The following is a 21,091-nucleotide window of genomic DNA, read 5'->3' on the forward strand; positions in this document are numbered from 1 at the left end:
AGTGGGAATGTAAACTGGTACAGGCACTATGGAAAACAATATGCAAGTTTTAAAATTAAAAAAAATTAAAAATAGAACTACTATAATATCCAGGAACCCCCTTTCTGGGTATATATCCAAAGGAATTGAAATATGAAACTCACAGTGACCTTTCTCTCATTCCAATGTTCACTGAAGCATAATTTACAATAGCCAAGATAAGGAAATAATCTAAATGTTCATTCATGGATGAATAGATAAAATACAACAGTTGGAACGGTGCTGGAGAGACAGCTAGCGAAGCTTCCCAGATTTCAAGGAGACTTTTGGTGTGTATTTAAGGAAGGTTAAGGAAAATGCTGTTGAAGTTGAAGAAAAGGGAATCCTATTACATAATGGGATAAACTTTAGAAGCACTGCTGCCTGTGATAATGAGGGAAAAAATTAATATACATAATGAAATGGTAGATTTACTTTAGGTGATTTCTAGGTAACATGCTGTAAGTGCCAACTATTTTCTTTTAGTTGGTTATACTTTTTTTTTTTCCTTTTTAAGGAATTGCTTAATTTTCTACATCAATATACCTAGGGTAAACTACTAAGTGTGCCCTCCCAAACTGCAAGATTTTTCCAGGTTTTTTTTTTTTCTTTTTGGCCATCAATAGAGATAAAAATTTCAGAACCTAGGTGGAAGTAGATACTAACAGTTTTGAGTCAGGTAGAAGGAATATAATATTGAATAAAACAGAACATGTATATATATATGGTACTAAATCAGTATTTTTGATTCAATATATTGAGTACCTGGTAGTAAATGTAATAGTCTGATTAGATGACTGAAATCCAGGCCCAAACATAGACAACACTAAATTAAGGTAAAATTCTAGCATTTCCTTAAACACTATAGTGGAAAGCATCCACAGATTTAAGGAGAACAAATGTTTAGGTCAGTTCACTCGCTCAGTCGTGTCCAACTCTTTGTGACCCCACGGACTGCAGCATGCCAGGCCTCCCTGTCCATCATCAACTCCCAGAATTTACTCAAGTTCATGTCCATTGAATCAGTGATGCCATCCAACCATCTCATCCTCTGCCGTCCCCTTCTCCTTCTGCCTTCAATCCTTCCCAGCATCAGGGTCTTTTCCAATGAGTCAGCTCTTTGCATCAGGTGGCCAAAGTATTGGAATTTCAGCTTCAACATCAGTCCTTCTAATGAACACTCAGAATTGATCTCCTTTAGGATGGACTGGTTGGATCTCCTGGCTGTCCAAGGGACTCTCAAGAGTCTTCTCCAACACCATAGTTCAAAAGCATCAATTCTTGAGCACTCAGCTTTCTTTATAGTCCAACTCTCACATCCATACATGACTACTGGGAAAACCATAGACTTGACTAGATGGACCTTTGTTGGCAAAGTAATGTCTCTGCTTTTTAATATGCTGCCTAGGTTGGTTATAACTTTCCTTCCAAGGAGTAAGCGTCTTTTAATTTCACGGTTGCAGTCACCATCAGCAGTGATTTTGGAGCCCCCAAAATAAAGTCTGCCACTGTTTCCACTGTTTCCCCATCTATTTGCCATGAAGTGATGGGATCAGATGCCATGATCTTATTTTCTGAATGTTGAGCTTTAAGCCAACTTTTTCACTCTCCTCTTTCACTTTCATCAAGAGGCTCTTTAGTTCTTCACTTTCTGCCATAAGGGTGATGTCATCTGCATATCTCAGGATATTGATATTTCTCCTGGCAATCTTGATTCCAGCTTGTGCTTTCTCCAGCCCAGCATTTTTCATGATGTATTCTGCATATAAGTTAAATAAACAGGGTGACAATATATAGCCTTGACGTACTCCTTTCCCAATGTGGAACCAGTCCGTTGTTCCTTGTCCAGTTCTAACTGTTGCTTCCTGACCTGCATACAGATTTCTCAAGAGGCAGGTCAAGTGGTCTGGTATTCCTATCAGAGGATTCCCATTCCAAAAGAGATTCCCATCTCTTTCAGAATTTTCCACAGTTTATCGTGATCCACACAGTCAAAGGCTTTGGCATAGTCAATAAAACAGAAATAGATGTTTTTCTGGAACTCTCTTACTTTTTCGATGATCCAGCGGATGTTGGCAATTTGATCTCTGGTTACTCTGCCTTTTCTAAATCCAGCTTGAACATCTGGAAGTTCATGGTTCATGTATTGTTGAAAATGTTAAGGAGGGTTTATCATTTGCTTTTCAGTCACTTAGTTGTGTCAACTCTTTGCACCCCAAGGACTGCAGCACGCCAGGCTTCCGTGTCCTTCACTATCTACCAGTCTGCTCAAACTCATGTCCACTGAGTCGATGATGCCATTCAACCACCTCATCCTCTGTTGTCCCCTTCTCCTCTCGCCATCAATCTTTCCCAGCATCAGGATATTTTTCAATGAGTCCACTTTTCGCAATAGGTGGCCAAAGTGCTGGAGTTTCAGCTTCAGCATCAGTCTCTCCAACAAATATTCAGGACTGATTTCCTTTAGAATTGACTGGTTTGATCTCCTTGCTCTCCAAGGGACTCTCAAGAGTCTTCTCCAGCACTACAATTTGAAGGCATCAATTCTTTGGCACTCAGCCTTCTTTATGATCCAACTCTCACATCCATACATGATTACTAGGAAAACATAGCTTTGATTATAAAGACCTTTGTCGGCAAAACAATGACTCTGCTTTTTAACACACTGTCTAGGTTTGTCATAGCTTTTCTTCCAAGGAGCAAGCGTCTTTTGATTTCATAGCTACAGTCACCATATGCAGCGATTTTGGAGCCCAAGGAAATAGTCTGTCACTGTTTCCATTGTTTCCTCATCTATTTGCCATAAAGTGATGGGACTGGATGCCATGATCTCAGTTTTTTCAAGGTTGAGTTTTAAGCCATCTTTTTCACTCTCCTGTTCCACCTTCATTAAGAGCCTCTTTAGTTTCTCTTTGCTTTCTGCCATTAGGGTAGCGTCATCTGCATATGTGAGGTTATTGATATTTCTTCCAGCAATCTTGATTCTATCTTGTGCTTTATCCAACCTGGCGTTTCACATGATGTACTCTGCATGTAAGTTAAATAATCAGGGTGACAATACACAGCCTTAAAGTACTCCTTTCCCAATTTTGAACCAGCCTATTTTTCCATGTCTAGTTCTAACTGTTGCTTCTTATATTTGTCATGTAAGATCTGTTTAGCCATCTCTTAACTGTGCCCTCCGGAAAAGTCCTGAGAACATTCTCTTAACCAGTTCTGTATGAAATGCATTTAGAAGGGAAGTTCTGGCGTCACTGAAGAGCTTTGGGGCAGCTATTCTCTGTAAGCCAAGAATGACTGGGTATTGCTGCCAATGAACGGGTTCTCTGAACTGAATGAAGAAAATGGCATCCTGGATGGCAGAGGCCAAGTGGGAGCATTTAAAGGTGGGTGTAGTCCAAAACAACACCAGTGGGCACCTATTTTTTGTTTAAAACTCTAACTGCCTCATAACACATCCTATGCTATCAGATTGTGTTTGAAAAGCTTTCTAATCCATACATATTTTATTTTCTTCCCATTCCACCTCTACTCTACATCACAGTTGTGTTTCTTTTTACTTTCAAGATTACCAGAGATGTAAGTTCATTCTTTTTCTAAATCTTTTCTCAACAATGATTCTCTCTCTACCCATTCTAATTTTTCTCTATTAATAGCTCTAATTTCTTAATTAGGAAGTTTTAAATATTCGAATATGTTCCCGTCACTTGAAAAATCTATAATGTAAAGCATATAAAGTTAAAAAAAAGTGACATAAAAAATTGTTGAGTGTAAAGCAAGGAAATTAGCAGGGGATTGTCTTCAAGTAAGGAGGCATGAATGTTACAATAACTGATTTTCATAATCCAACTAGGTCTTGACATCTCTTTTACTTATTCTGAGTCCTATCACTTTGGCTACCTATTTCTTCTTATACCAGCTCAGGACATTTAAAAAAAAAAAAATCACAGTTTAAAAAAATTTTATTGCATCAGTTAAAAATTTTGCAGTAAGTTGAAATTGTTACCTAAAATAAAGGTTAAATACAATGGGGAAAAACATAATTAGGTTAAGAAAATCAATGTAACTGAAAGGAAAATGTTCAGATTACAGGACTGGCTGTCAAACACAGACACATACACACACACAAATGAAAGCAGACATTTTAATAGAAGTACAGATATTAGAAAAGTAGAGTTACAGTTCAAGTTCATTTGGTACTTACCAAATCTAGAGTATTGTGATTTGTTCCATATTTCATGAGAAATATTAAACTAGAATTTTCTCAGAGGAGAGGGAAAAAGAGTAAGATAAAGTGTATCATATATGGAATGGTTAAAAACACTGTAAACGCTCAAATTGTTTTTTAAAAACAATGAGAGTGAGTCAGAGAACTTTAAATTTTTGAAAAATTATCAAACAATTCCTGAAGGGTTGTAAATATCTGAAGTATATATGAAAAGCATCTGGGGTAATATGTTCTTAATAGCTTCAGCTTAAAATTCCTAAAAGAATTTTTAAGAATTAGAGAAGTCACAATCGGGATTAATTACATTGAAATGTGGCTACATATTGGCTATTGAAAATAAAATACAATGACTTGGGGATTGGTAAAATTATTAATGTAAGTGTGGTAAGTTAGGTAACCCATAATATCACATTCCTTGTTTTTTCAAAAATTAAGTACTGGGGCTCAGAGGCACTTGGTTCATCATGGGAAAAATTATCATCAAGACCAGGATTACTCAGTTGTAGAGAACGTTAAAAGGATAAACTGGAGTCACTTCTCACAGAACCAAAAACCGTATTACATATTCATTGTACATCTTTGTACATAAGAATCATAACAGAGGTCCTAGGAAATGTGCTATGAAACAATTTTGGTATTTGGGTTTCTCAACATCGAAATCACATTGATTGTCTTCTTTGCAGCCAAAGATGGAGAAGCTCTATACAGTTAGCAAAAACAAGACGGGGAGCTGACTGTGGCTCAGATCATGAACTCCATAGCAAAATTCAGACTGAAATTGAAGAAAGTGAAGAAAACCACTAGACCATTCAGGTATGACCTAAATCAAATCCCTTATGACTATACAGTAGAAGTGAGAAATAGATTTAAAGGACTAGATCTGATAGACAGAATACCTGATGAACTATGGATGGAGGTTCGTGATATTGTACAGGAGACAGGAATCAAGACCATCCCCAAGAAAAAGAAATGCAAAAAGCAAAATGGCTGTCTGAGGAGGCTGTACAAATAGCTGTGAAAAGACTGGAAGTGAAAAGCAAAGGAGAAAAGGAAAGATATTCCCATCTGTATGCAGAGTTCCAAAGTACAGCAAGGAGAGATAAGAAAGCCTTCCTCAGAGATCAATGCAAAGAAATAGAGGAAAACAATAGAATGGGAAAGACTCGAGATCTTTTCAAGCAAATTAGAGATACCAAGGGAACATTTCATGCAAAGATGGGCTCAATAAAGGACAGAAATGGTAGGGACCTAACAGAAGCAGAAGATGTTAAGAAGAGGTGGCAAGAATACACAGAAGAATTGTACAAAAAAGTTCTTCACAACCCAGACAATCACGATGGTGTGATCACTCACCTAGAGCCAGACATCCTGGAATGTGAAGTCAAGTGGGCCTCAGGAAGCATCACTACGAACAAAGTTAGTGGAGGTGATGGAGTTCCAGTTGAGCTATTTCAAATCCTAAAAGATGACGCTGTGAAAGTGCTGCACTCAATATGCAAGCAAACATGGAAAACTCAGCAGCAGCCACAGGATTGGAAAAGGTCAGTTTTCATTCCAATCCCAAAGAAAGGCAATGCCAAAGAATGCTCAAACTACCACACAATTGCACTCATCTCACACGCTAGTAAAGTAATGCTCAAAATTCTCCAAGCCAGGCTTCAGCAATACGTGAACCGTGAACTTCCAGATGTTCAAGCTGGTTTTAGAAAAGGCCAAGACAAGCTGAAATCAAGACTGCTGGGAGAAATATCAATAACCTCAGATCTGCAGATGACACCACCCTTATGGCAGAAAGTGAAGAAGAACTAAAGAAGCTCTTAATGAAGGTGAAAGAGGAGAGTGAAAAAGTTGGCTTAAAGCTCAACATTCAGAAAACTAAGATCATGGCATCCGATCCCATCACTTCATGGCAAATAGATGGGGAAACAGTGGAAACAGTGGCTGATTTTATTTTGGGGGGCTCCAAAATCACTGCAGATGGTGATTGCAGCCATGAAAATAAAAGACGCTTACTCCTTGGAAGGAAAGTTATAACCACCTAGACAGCATATGAAAAAGCAGAGACATTACTTTGCCAACAAAGGTCCATCTAGTCAAGGCTATGGTTTTTCCAGTAGTCATGTATGGATGTGAAAGTTGGACTATAAAGAATGCTAAGAGTTGAAGCATTGATGCTTCTGAACTGTGGTGTTGGAGAAGACTCTTGAGAGTCCCTTAGACTGCAATGAGATCAAACCAGTCCATCCTAAAGGAGATCAGTCCCGGGTATTCATTGGAAGGACTGATGTTGAAGCTGAGACTCCAATACTTTGGCCACCTGATGCGAAGAGCTGACTCATTTGAAAAGACCCTGATGTTGGGAAAGATTGAGGGCAGGAGGAGAAAGGGACGACAGAGGATGAGATGATTGTATGGCATCACCGACTCAATGGATATGGGTTTGGGTAGACTCTGGCAGTTGGTGATGGATAGGGAGGCCTGGCGTGCTGCAGTTCACGGGGTCGCAAATCGTCGGACATGACTGAGCGACTGTACTGAACTGAACTGATATAAACTAAACAAATACAAAAGTAGACTCATAAAACTTAAAGTTCAAATTAGCCATCAGTACATGTTCTTTGATGAAATGTCTATACAGTCTGCTCTTCATAACTGTGAGTTCCCCATATGAAGATTCAACCAACCACAGATAGAAAGAAATTTGAAAAATTTTTCCAGAAAGTTCCAAAATGAAAAACTTTAATTTCCCCACACATTGGTAACTATTTACATAGCATTAACTCTTATTTACAAATACTTACAAAGTGTTTATATTGTACTAACTCCGGGAGTTGGTCATGGACAGGGAGGCCTGGCATGCTGCGATTCATGAGGTTGCAAAGAGTCAGACACGACTGAGCAATTGAACTGAACTGAAGTACAGTGTAATTATAAAGCAAATGAGAGATGATTTAAGTATGTGAGAGAATGTACACAGGTTATATGCTAATTCTATGCTATATTATATAAGGGACTTGAGCATCTGCAGATTTTGGTATCTGCAGGGTGTCCTGGAACCAATTTCTCCCCCAACCCCCATACTGAGGGATAACTGAACAAAATTTCTGTCCACTTTTTTAAAATAGGGTTGTTTGTTTTCTTGCTATTATTGAGTTGCAAGATTTCTTTATTTATTCTGGATATAATTCTTTTGTCCGATTGTCTGATATATGTGTTGCAAATATTTTCTTCCATCTCTGGTTTGCCTTTGTTTTCTTACTGATGTCTTTCAAAGATCAAACATTTTTAACTCTAATGAAGCCTAATTCATCACTTTTTTCCTTTTCTATTCTGCATTTTTGTGATCTAGTATAATTAATTTGTTTTGCAAACTGCATGTACACACACACATGGCTTTACAGTTTTATATGCAATTCATATCTCAGCAAGAAGTAACTGCAGCAAAATTTTTCAACTTATAGCTTACCTTTTCTCAAATATAGCCTATAATTTCTCAGGTTCTACTTAAACATAAGGCTATTATTTTACATCATATTTCAAAAGGGGTATTTGTGGTTTCCATGGGAATACATGTACCAGTAATAAAGCATTTAAAATGTTTCAAACAAACACATTTACATGGCATTTCTTTTACTACACAGGATAGACAGCCTAAATAATTAATGCCCACCAAACATTTGAAATTGAGACTATTATCTTTGTAAAGTGCCAATGAATTTAAATAGGAATCATTATAAAGCTAAGTATTCCCTTTCAAAGACCTTTAAATTCTCTTTCTTCTGAAGTTACTTATGTTCATGAAATATTCTGCAGTTACCAAGTTTTATATTTCATCATTTATTCATTGTAGTTAAAGCCACTGTAAAGATTTCATTCAAAGTGTATTTTAAGCTTTAGAATCTATGTGGACAGTCAGTCATTAATTGAAAACCAACCATAAAATAATGTATAATTTGCATTCTAAGAAGAAAACCTTTTTCTTCCTTAAAAAAAATGTGAAAAAATTTAAAGTAATTTTTCCTTTGTCAAATTGCTTTTAGCGAAGACTCAATAAAACTACATGGAAATAGATCTTGAAATCAAACTCAGTGAAAACATGAACCGTCAGTTACCTCTAATGTTACTGCTTTTAGTAACTCATTAACAAACTAACCAATCATATAGTAAAATAATATGCTCAGAATCAAATCGAAATATCTACGTAGAACATTGGTCCCAAGTACCATCGATGTTATTTTTCAACCTAACACCAATATTATTTACTTAGGGGAAAAAAAGAAAAAAAAATCAACAGATAGGACTAGAATGGGCCTTAAAATTCAACTTTACTCCTAATTTAGAAATGATTCCTGTAACATACAGTAAAAGACATCAGCTGAGTCCTTTTCCCAACAAGGCCCATTGGGAAATATGTATTACTTTTGAGATATCAGCCCCATTATAAGACAGACCTAACTATTGGATAGGTCTTCTTAATACTGAGTATTCAAATCTGTGCTCCTATGCCCTTCATCTTCTGATCCTAGCTCTGTTTTCTAAAGTTACAAAGAAAAATTATGCTCCTCAAACCAATAGAACAATACAAAATCATCAAGGAGTTCAGTTCTGAGGAAAAACCAAAGAAGTAACTATGTAATCATAAAAACGCTAAATGAACTTAAGCTTGGGTCTCTTGAAAAATAAGAAATAGACCTACAGGAAGTCATCACAAGAGATAATCTTGAATATGTTACATACATATTTGCTAGTAATCAGCACACAGAGGTAAACAGAATTGTGCATTTTTGTAAATATGTAAATGATTTTAACAAGCTTAATGATTTTTGAAAAATATTTGCATGGCAGCATCAATGATTCAAACCAAAGTACCTCTCTAGATAAGTCCCCCCCCCCATAATGGCTTATTAAGTCCTCAATAATAAAATACCATTTAGTCCAAACTATAAAAATATTTGATCCCTGGGTTGGGAAGATCCCCTGGAGAAGGAAATTGCGGCCCACTCCAGTATTTTTGCCTGGAAAATCCCATGGACAGAGGAGCCTAGCAGTCTACAGTCCATGGGGTTGCAAACAGTCGGACACAACTGAAGTGACTTAGCAGCAGGTAAGCAAAGAGAGTACATAAAATTGAGGGGACAAACAATCGTGTTTAGATGATGTGTCAAAGAATCAACAAAATAAATCTGGAATCACGCCACAACCTAACTTAGCCAGTGCCGACAGCAAGTCTCTGGGGAAAGAGAGCAGTAACCCTGTCTACCATCATGCCCAAGTACAAGAAATTGTAATATGGTAATTTGGTAACTGTGGAAACTCATCTGACTAACTGCAAATGCAGAAAGGGTAAAAGACTCCTACATTTATATAAGCAAATGGAATAATTCAGTGGCTGTAGATCAAATGACTAAGGTTAATTCATCCAAGGATAAACAGGGGTCTTGACTACTTTATCCAAAACAAACCCTTTAGAATGTTTTTCCACTTTTTTTTAAAGTTTCTTAATTTTTGGCATTGTAAGGACTGTGAATTTAATTTAGTATTTCTAATCAATTTCTAACTTGTAGCACTAAAAGTACATATATATGGCTTGTGCTTTATCAATGAAATTTTTTTTTTTTAAGACAATGAATGGACTATTTGTTGTTTAGTCGCTAAGTCATGTCAGATTCTTTGTGACCCCATGGACTGTAGCACGCCAGGTTCCCTGTTCTTCACTATCTCCTGGAGTTTGCTCAAACTCATGTCCATTGAATCGGTGATGCCATCCCACCATCTCATCCTCTGTTGCCCCCTTCTCTTCCTGCCTTCAAACTTTCCCAGCATTAGGGTCTTTTCCAACTGCTCTCTTGAAATTTAAGAGGTTTCAAACTTAAGATTTTAATAAAAATATTCACTGTAATTGCATTTAAGAAATCTGAATCAACTAAAAAAACAAAAGTGTGTTACGAATTCAATACATCTGTTGTTAAATAAACTGGTTTGAAATGAAAGAATCCCATTACCTGGCTCTTCCTAAATGTATCTTACACTGCGTTCTAGTTAAAATACATAGCAAATCAGAAAATTAGTACCCAGATTACCCTCTGCCTCTTGAAGTTCTCTAAATAAGACTAATGTCTTCTACTACACTTTTAAAAGTGATTATCACCATAACAAGCACTTTTCCTATACTTCATATTGGTACATGTAATTATAAATTATATATTCTTCTAATTAGTTTGGAAGATTTTTAAGAGGTTAAGATATAGAAGCTATTTTAAATAGGGAAGAAAGCACTTTGAATTAGAATGATCAGAAATGGAGAAAAAGGCTATTAAAAAGTTAGAGAAAAAGCTTCAGAAAATGCAAGGAAGTCTCAAAATTGGGGATGCTGTGCTGTGCTTAGCTGCTGAGTCGTGTCCAACTCTTTGCGACCCCACGACTGTACCCTGCCAGGCTCCTCTGTCCATGGGGATTCTCCAGGTAAGAATACTAGAATGGGTTGCCATGCCCTCCTCCAGGGGATCTTCCCAACCTAAGAATCAAACTGGGGTCTCCTGCATTGCAGGCAGATTTTGTACCACCTGAGGTACCAAGGAAGCCCCCAAAATGGGGATCAGTTCAGTTCAGCTGCTCAGTCAAGTCCCACTCTTTTCGACCCCATGAACTGCAGCACACCCGGCCTTCTTGTCCATCACAAACTCCTGGAGCTTACTCAAATTCATGTCTATTGAATTGGTGATGCCATTTAACCATCTCATCCTCTGTTGTCCTCTTCTCCTGCCCTCAATCTTTCCAAGCATCAGAGTCTTTTCAAATGAGTCAGTTCTTCATATCAGGTGGCCAAAGTATTGGAGTTTCAGGTTCAACATCAGTACTTCCAATGAATATTCAGGACTGATCTCCTTTAGGATGGACTGGTTGGATCTCCTTGCAGTCCAAGGGACTCTCAAGAGTCTTTTCCAACACCACAGTTTGAAAACATCAATTTTTTGGCACTCAGCTTTCTTTATAGTCCAACTCTCACATCCATACATGACTACTGGAAAAACCATAGCCTTGACTAGACGGACCTTTGTTGGCAAAGTAATGTCTCTGTTCTTTAATATGCTGTCTAGGTTGGTCATAATTTTCCTTCCAAGGAGCAAATGTCTTTTAATTTCATGGCTGCAGTCACCATCTGCAGTGATTTTGGAGCCCAAAATAGTGATACTAAAGCATGAATATGTAAAATCAGGATGATCCTGGAAATTCTAGGATACAAGATTGGTGTCCCAAAATGTTAGGAACATTTGATGATAATCAACAGCCCGAGTAAGTCTTCCAATAGTGATTTTATGTTAACAGGCAGTAACAAATAGTACTAAATTAATCTCTACTGATCTCTATTATTAATCTCTGTTAATCACTATTATTTTCTGATGCCAAGTCAGGCATTGTGGCAGGCATAGAGGCCTCACTGACACTGCACACAGCACAATATGAAAAGAGCTGCCTAAAGCAACACTCCATTTAGGTCAGCTTCATTTAACCATAATTGAATCTACTTAGGAAGAGACTAAAAAAAAAAAAAATCACTCACCATGGTTTACTGTAATTCCTGAATGAATGAACACTGTAAATTCAAACATATGGGTAATATTTATCTAAAATAATATATAATTTACATTACTCTATCAAAAGTTCTTTTGTGGCATTTACTAATTTTTTATATTTAACATGTCAAAATAACTTCAAGAATTTGCCGAGATGAAAATCAAATCTAAATAACCAAATTCAAAGTAAAGTTTTATTTTTAATGTCTATGTAAAATTAAATTCACTAATAAATAGTCTGTTCTCTGAAAACAACCGTGTTAGTTTGTTCTGAACATTTAAAATAACAGCTCTCTCCAATTTCTCCGTAACTAAAGAGGAATCTCTCCCAACTAAGAAAACCATGACTGCTTTTAAGAATGCTATTAGGTCACCTAAAATTTGAAAGGTAATTTCATTGTACTTAGCTTACTGTATTTAATTTCAATAGATCTTTTACTCATTACTCATGAGTCAATCAAGAGTCACCTTTAATTAAGACTTATAATTCCTTGATAGCAGTATGAATTTAATGTAGATCTCAAATAAACCACTCAAAATTTAATACTGACTGCACTTGAAGTGAATAGTCTAAATTTAATTCTTTAAAAATCAAGGCAAAAACTACAATTTAAGTAAGTTAATGGTTAGGATAATACTTTTTTTCAGGAGTTCCCAAGTAGTATTGAGGCATTAAAACAGTTTTATTTCTCCAAAGTTTAGCATTAAATCTGAGTTAATATTTGAGACTTTAACATGGTTTATGAGGTGCCTTAAAAGTATTCTGGTGGTTATGTCAAAAAGTGGATGCTCATTTCCAGTTATTAGGAGCTGACAGTGATTAAATCTTGGGAAAAGATATTATAGATTGGCACCTTGTTACATCATCTTGGGCTTCCCTGGTGGCTCAGATGGTAAAGCGTCTGCCTACAATGTGGGAGACCCAGGTTCGATCCCTGGATCAGGAAGATTCCCTGGAGAAGGAAACGGCAACCCACTCCAGTACTCTTGCCTGAAAAATCCCATAGATGGAGGAACCTGGTAGGCTACAGTCCATGGGGTCGCAAAGAGTCGGATAGGACTGAGCGATTTCACTTCACTTCACTTACATCATCTTACTCAAAATTACTGATGGACTGGCTATAAAGTTCAAGAAGTTTAAAATAAACTTTCTAGGTGTTACACAAGTAGAAGGATGAGGTGATACTACTAAAGACTTTGATGTCTTCTTTTTTCCCCCAAACTCTTGAAATAATCCTCAGCTAGCTCAGGAAACTGTGACTTTGCAAACAATTAATTTCACTACCACTGTAACTCAACAACAATCACTGAGTAGCTTTGTACAGTGAAGTTTATTAGATATAAAGAAAGGTTACAAAGGCAGTAGTAAGTCACAGTTTCTCAAGATTTTATAATTAAGAAAATAGAAAAACAGAAGACTCACAAATACGTATCTATTAAGAACAAATAATGAGTATGTAATATTTATAATGAATCAGTTCTTACAACTTGTTTATAGGTTCAAAAGGAAGAAAGAAAATGAGATGTTTATCACAGATAGAACCATGAGGAATTTTACTATAAAAAGTCTCACAAAAAGGTGTCAATTAGATGTTCTCTCTGGATTGCTCAGAACATCTTAAAAGGTCAACATTTAGTTATTTTACTTTAATCATCTACTTATTTTTTCTTTTTTTGGTAATGAGTATTGGTGACTGGGATGAAGCAAGCTCTTTTCTGTTATTTAAGCTACATAAAACAATTCAATACTTTTAGAAATAGTTCTGAAGCAACTACTGTGTTTTGTTTTTTTTTTCTTTTTTAAGATGGTCCAAACATTCCCACTCAGACAGTTCAGCTACAAATCAGAAACAATCAGAATTAAGGTAAGAAGATTTCAACTCCTTTCTGAAAAATCACATAATAAATCCACTTATGCTGGTAATATCATTAAAAACACTAAAACGCAATTAAACTCAGAATGTTTAGAAATCATCTCTCTAGGTTCCCCAGATTCATGCTGGTTTACATGTACACAGTAAGTCTGAAATAAAGTTTCTTAGGGTATTTCTATAATTTATAGCAAGTCAAAATAAGTGAATTTGAATCTTTTTATTATAACAATATTGTTAAATCCCATTTGATTCTACTGAAAACAAGAAGTAACAACATGACTCAAATGTTGTTTTTCATGTACCACTTACTGCTATTCTATTTTAAAATTTTTAGTAAGCATCTTCTCTCTACTAATTCCTGTTTTTGATACAGATGAATAGAACATATAGACATAATGGCTACTTCAGTACCAAGGACCACAAAATACTATTATTTATGTCTCCTGAGGATACTAGATATTGAAGGAATGCTAGTGACCAAGAAAAACTACTGTCTTTGAATTAATTCACTAAATTTCCTAACTGTTGATGCTTACACAGGAAAAATAAAGAAAATGATATATCATAAAATGTATTAACCAAATTAAGACAAAGTAATAAAAATACATATTCAACATTCAAAAAGATCATGGCATCTGGTCCCATCACTTCATGGAAGATAGACAGGGAAAAAGTGGAAGCGATGACAGATTTTCTTTTCTTGGGCTCCAAAATTATTGTGGATTGTGACTGCAGCCATGAAATTAAAAGACGCTTGCTCCTTGGAAAGAAAGCTATGACAAACCTAGACAGCATATAAAAAGCTTTGCTGACAAGGTCCATATAGTCAAAGCTATGATTTTTCCAGTAGTCATGTATGGATATGAGAGTTGGCCCATAAAGAAGGCTGAGCACCAAAGAATTGATGCCTTTGAATTGTGGTGCTGGAGAAGACTCTTCAGAGTCCCTTGGACTGCAGGGAGGTTAAATCCTCAAGGAAAGCAACCCAGAATATTCACTGGAAAGACTGACACTGAAGCTCCAATACTTTGGCTATCTGATGCAAAGAGCTGAGTCACTGGAAAAGACTGATGCTGGTAAAGATTGAAGTCAAAAGAAGAAGGGGATGGCAGAGGATAATATGGTTAGATAACATCACCGACTCAATGGACATGAATCTGAGCAAACTCCAGGAGATGGTGAAGAACAGGGAAGCCTAGCGTGCAGCAGTCTTTGGGGCTGCAAAGAGTAAGACACAACTTTAGAGACTGAACAACGACAATTACAATAAAAATAGGTAGTACCACAACCAACCACCATTCCATTATTGTCATCATATAAATTGGACTTCTTCAAAATTAAGAGCTTGTGCTCTTCAAAAATTACTGTTAAGAGAATGACAAGCAAGAAGAAAATGGGAGAAAATGTTTCCAAATCAATTTTCTAACAAAGGACTTATATCAAAATGTCTCTTCTGTTCAGGTTGCTGTATCAACTTACATGGATTAGATATTTTTAAATAATAAACATTTATTTCTCAGTTCTATGGAAGTTCAAAGCTCCTATGTGTCTTAAGATTTTGGCTCATGGTGAGTGCCCTCTTCCTAGCTTGCAGTCAGCTATCTTCTTGTTCACATGGCAGAGACAAAAATAAATTCTCCCATCTCTTCTTCAGTTTAGTGCAGTCGCTCAGTTGTGTCCATCTCTTTGCAACCCCATGGACTGCTGTACACCAGGCATCCCTGTCCATCACCAAATCCTGGAGCTTGCTCAAACTCATGTCCATCAAGTTGGTGACGCCATCCAACCATCTCATCCTCTGTCGTCTCTTTCTCCCACCTTCAATCTTTCCCAGCATCAGGGTCTTTTCAAATGAGTCAGTTCTTCACATCAGGTGGCCAAAGTATTGGAGTTTCAGCTTCAGCCATCAGTCCTTCCAATGAACACCCAGGACTAATCTCCTTTAGGATGGACTAGTTTGATCTCCTTGCAGACCAAGGGACTCTCAAGAGTCTTCTCCAACACCACAGTTCAATTCTCTGGCACTCAACTTTCTTTATAGTACAACTCTCACATTCATACATGACTACTGGGAAAATCATAACTTTGACTAGATGGACCTTTGTCAGTAACATCTCTGCTTTTTAATATGCTGTCTAGGTTGGTCATAGCTTTTCTTCCAAGGAGCAAGTGACTTTTAATTTCATAGCTGTAGTCACCATCTGCAGGGATTTTGGAGCCCAAGAAAATAAAGTCTGTCACTATTTCCATTGTTTCCCCATCTATTTGGCATGAAGTGATGGGATCGGATGCCATGATCTTTGTTTTTTGAATGCTGAGTTTTAATCCAGCTTTTTCACTCTCCTCTTTCACTTTCAACAAGAGGCTCTTCAGTTCCTCTTCACTTTCTGCCATAAGAATGGTGTCATCTGCGTATCTAAGGTTATTGATATCCCTCCCGGCAATCTGGATTTCAGCTTGTGCTTCACCCAGCCCGGCATTTTGCATGATGTACTCTTGCACATAAGTTAAATAAGCAGGGTGACAATATACAGCCTTGATGTATCCCTTTCCCAATTTGGATCCCGTCTGTTTCATGACCGGTTCTAACTACTGCTTCTGGATATGCATACAGATTTCTCAGGAGGCAGGTTAGGTGGTCTAGTATTCCCATCTCTTGAAGAATTTTCCACAGTTTGTTGTTTTCTACACAGTCAAAGGTTTTGGTGTAATCAATAAAGCAGAAGTAGATGTTTTTCCCCAATTCTCTTACTTTTTCTGTAATCCAATGGATGTTGTCAATTTGATCTCTGCTTCCTCTGCCTTTTCTAAATCCAACCATCTGGAAGTTCTCGGTTCACATAGTGTTGAAACCTGGTTTGGAGAATTTTGAGCATTACTTTGCTAGCATGTGAGATGAGTGCAATTGTGTGGTAGTCTGAACACTCTTTGTCATTGCCCTTCTTTGGGATTGGAATGAAAACTGACCTTTTCCAGTCCTGTGGCCACTGCATTTTCCAAATTTTCTGGCATATTGAGTGCAGGACTTTCACAGCATCATCTTTTAGGATTTGAAAGAGCTCAACTGGAATTCCATCATTTCCACTAGCTTTGTTCTTAGTGATCAACAAAGTGTCTCTTCTTACTAGGGCACTAATCCCATTATAAGAGCTCCACCTAGGTGACCTAATCACTTCCAAAGGCCCCACTGTCAAATATCATCACATTAGTGATGAGAGTTTCAATATATGAATGGGAGAAGGGGCATAAACATGCACTGCACAACACAAAAACATATAAAGAACTCTCAAAATCCAATACTTTAAAAAATCCAATAAAAATGTTCAAATCTTTGAACACAGCCTGCACTAAAGAAGACAAATCAGCAAATGAAAAAAATGTTCCATGTAGTAGGAACTATGGAAAAAATTAAAATAATAATGATCTGACCACACACTTATTAGTGTCTACATTTTAAAAATCTGATCATAATAAATGGCAGCCAGGATATGAAGTAACAAATGCATTGTTGGTCAGAACATAAATGCTAAAACCACTTAGGATGACAGTTTGGCATTTTCTTAAAAAGCTACATTTACCATATGACCCAGTCATCCCACATGTAAGTGTTTACCCAAGATAAATGAAAGCATTCATTTTCACAAAGACATAAATAAATGTTCATAGCAGCATTGCTTATTACAGCTCCAAACTGGAAATATCGCAAATATCCATCAACAGGTAAATGTAGAAAACAATGTGTAATCTATCCATGAAGTACACCTATTTAAAAGGAATGAACTATAGACCAAAACAGCACAAAAAAATCTCAAAATCATTATGTGGAGTGAAAGAAGTGAGACCAAAAAAGAGAACCTACTGTATAATTGTTACTTAAAATTCAAGAACAGTTAAACTCATGTATATAGATAGAGAGCAGATTAGTAGTTGGTTCTCTGGGGATGTAGAAGGGCAGCAGAGAAATGACAAGAGAGGAAGATTGCAAAGGGGTACCAGGAAACTTTTGCAGATGATGAATATGCACATTATCTTGATTGTGGTGATGTTTCTAGGGTATGTATGTATGTTTGGTTTTGGTCTGTGTATTTGTTATATGCCAATTATCAGTTCAGTTCAGTCGCTCAGTCGTGTCCGACTGTTTGCGACCCCATGAATTGCAGCACGCCAGGCCTCTCTGTCCATCACCAACTCCCGGAGTCCGCCAAAACCCATGTCCATCGAGTCGGTGATGCCATCCAACCATCTCATCCTCTGTCGTCTCCTTCTCCTCCCACCCCCAATCCTACCCAGCATTAGGGTCTTTTCCAATGAGTCAACTCTTCGCATGAGGTGGCCAAAGTATTGGAGTGTCAGCTTCAACATCAGACCTTCCAATGAACACCCAGGATTGATCTCTTTTAGGATGGATTGATTGGATCTCCTTGCAGTCCAAGGGACTCTCAAGAGTCTTCTCCAACACCACAGTTCAAAAGCATCAATTCTGCGGTGCTTGGCTTTCTTCACCGTCCAACTCTCACATCCATACATGACCACTGGAAAAACCATAGCCTTGACTAGACGGACTTTTGTTGGCAAAGTAATTGTCTCTGCTTTTAAATATGCTATCTAGGTTAGCCATAACCTTCCTTCCAAGGAGTAAGCGTCTTTTAATTTCATGGCTGCAGTCACCATCTGCAGTGATTTTGGAGCCCAGAAAAATAAAGTCTGGCACTGTTTCCACTGTTTCCCCATCTATTTGCCATGAAGTGATGGGACCAGATGCCATCATCTTAGCTTTCTGAATGTTGAGCTTTAAGCCAACTTTTTCAGTCTCTTCTTTCACCTTCATCAAGAGGCTCTTTAGTTCTTCTTCACTTTCTGCCATAAGGGTGGTGTCATCCGCATATCTGAGGTTATTGATATTTCTCCTGGCAATCTTGATTCCAGCTTGTGTTTCTTCCAGCCCAGCGTTTCTCATGATGTACTCTGAATATAAGTTAAATAAGCAGGGTGACAATATACAGCCTTGATGGACTCCTTTTCCTATTTGGAACCAGTCTGTTGTTCCATGTCCAGTTCTAACTGTTGCTTCCTGACCTGCATACAGGTTTCTCAAGAGACAGGTCAGGTGGTCTGGTATTCCCATCTCTTTCAGAATTTTCCACAGTTTATTGTGATCCACACAGTCAAAGGCTTTGGCATAGTCAATAAAGCAGAAATAGATGTTTTTCTGGAACTCTCTTGCTTTTTCGATGATCCAACGGATATTGGCAATTTGATCTCTGGTTCCTCTGCCTTTTCTAAAACCAGCTTGAACATCTGGAAGTTCATGGTTCACATACAGTTGAAGGCTGGCTTGGAGAATTTTGAGCATTACTTTGCTAGCGTGTGAGATGAGCGCAGTTGTGTGGTAGTCTGAGCATTCTTTGGCATTGCCTTTCTTTGGGATTGGAACGAAGACTGACCTCTTCCAGTCCTGTGGCCACTGCTGAGTTTTCCAAATTTGCTGGCATATCGAGTGCAGCACTTTCACAGCATCACCTTTGAGGATTTGAAACAGCTCAACTGGAATTCCACCACCTCCACTAGCTTTTTTTGTAGTGATGCTTTCTAAGGCCCACTTGACTTCACATTCCAGGATGTCTGGCTCTAGGTGAGTGATCACACCATCGTGATTATCTGGGTCGTGAAGATCTTTTTTGTACAGTTCTTCTGTGTATTCTTGCCACTTCTTCTTAATATCTTCTGCTTCTGTTAGGTCCATACCATTTCTGTCCTTTATCGAGCCCATCTTTGCATGAAATGTTCCTTTGGTATCTCTAATTTTCTTGAAGAAATCTCTAGTCTTTCCCAATCTGTTGTATAAATGCCAATTATACTTCAATAAAATTCTTTCAAAAAAAAGAATAAAAAAGTCATCCTAGGCATTTATCCATTTGTCACTAGAATGTAAGCTCCATAAAGACAACATTTTTAAAATCTGTTTTATTAACTATGTATTCCCAATACTGACATATATTAGTACTTAAGAAATATGTTTGATAAATGGAAGACAGAAAAATCAAAACAGAACTACGAATCAAAAGAGGAAAACTCCATTTAATTTCATTTCAAGCACTACTAAGCTAGTTTATAATAAAAATATCAATAATTTCTGAAAGAAATATATGCTCAGTTTACTTACATGAGTCAATGTAGTATTAGTTTTTTCCTTCTACTGAAATAATTTCACTGCTTGGTCTCTTAAAAAAGTTCTAAGAATAACAAAACTTCTTTTAAACTAACAATAACAACAATTACAGCAAACACATAGCATTTACTATGTGTCAGGTACTATTATAAGGATGTAACAGATGGTAATTTATTAATCTTTATAAAACCTTATCAAGTAGGTTTATCTTTTTCTTATTTATAAGACTGATTAGTAAGAGCTTTGACTTAGTAATTTAAAAATACCAATCCTTTATACTTCAGCTGTTTCACTGGTATTTTATTTGAATATATTATTTAGATATTAGTTTATAAATCAGTATTTCATCCAACTTTGCTGAGCCCAAAACTTTTCCCTCCTCAGACCAGAACAAGGCCCTACAGTCTTTCAGTACTGATTTCAATAATTACCACTACCTATTAACTAGAGGAAAATAAGCAAGATGAAAACATTTTGCTATTCAAGGGCAAAACTATCCTAGAAATACTCAGGATGCATTTACTTAAATACTACACTCAGTCATTTAATTTCCACGAATTTGGAAGAAAATGTTAATTCTGTTATCAGTTTCCTCTCTCCCCTCTTCCTAATCTCAAAGCCTGTGACTGCTGATATCCAGTATCTGGAAACATGTTAAAGTACTTAGATCCAGGGAGAAAACCAGACCATTGATGACAATTAATAAAAACAGATTATCTAAAAACAGTATTGTGAAGTGGCAATGATACATTGTAAAGGTGAGTTTTGAGGAAAAATACTGAGAATCTACAAAACTATAAAGAGTAGTAGGGTGAACAGGTTCAAGAAAGCCTTAAATAAAATATGGTATGATTCGTAGCTGAAATTACGATACCTGGAGGACACATCTCTAAATCTAAAACTTGATAACAGATAGGACCTGTTATGCTAATGTTATCAACCACACAATTTGATAACATTAGCACTCTAGTCAAGTTTTTAATCTCCTTATATTATCATATAAATCTATGGGAATATAAGATTCATCTTACTTAACATTGTATACCACATATCTGGATACTGATGAACAATGTACATACTGCTCATGCTGAGATCAAAACAAAAAATTTTCATATCTACTTATAAAATGTTTAAACAGCACACAAAAGAATGATGGCTTGCAGGAAAAGAAATGACCCTTTAAATATCTGAAGATATGCTGAGACTCACTAATGATGAGATTACAAAA

General features: G+C 36.9%; 1 protein-coding gene and 1 long non-coding RNA gene across 3 annotated transcripts in view; one reads left to right on the forward strand and one right to left on the reverse strand.

The window, feature by feature from the left end:
* Positions 1 to 21,091, reverse strand: part of NECTIN3 (nectin cell adhesion molecule 3) — a 146,008-nt gene that overhangs the window by 34,143 nt on the left and 90,774 nt on the right. The gene's annotated exons all lie outside the window — the stretch shown is intronic.
* LOC145526609 (uncharacterized) lies at positions 615 to 3,032 on the forward strand. Its single transcript, XR_014069018.1, has 2 exons — positions 615 to 1,147; positions 2,414 to 3,032. It is a non-coding gene; the product is annotated as an uncharacterized LOC145526609 (long non-coding RNA).

This window comes from Giraffa tippelskirchi, chromosome 2 (genome assembly GCF_054371585.1).
Source record: "Giraffa tippelskirchi isolate mGirTip1 chromosome 2, T2T-mGirTip1v1.2.pri, whole genome shotgun sequence".
NCBI classification, from domain to species: Eukaryota; Metazoa; Chordata; class Mammalia; order Artiodactyla; family Giraffidae; genus Giraffa; species Giraffa tippelskirchi.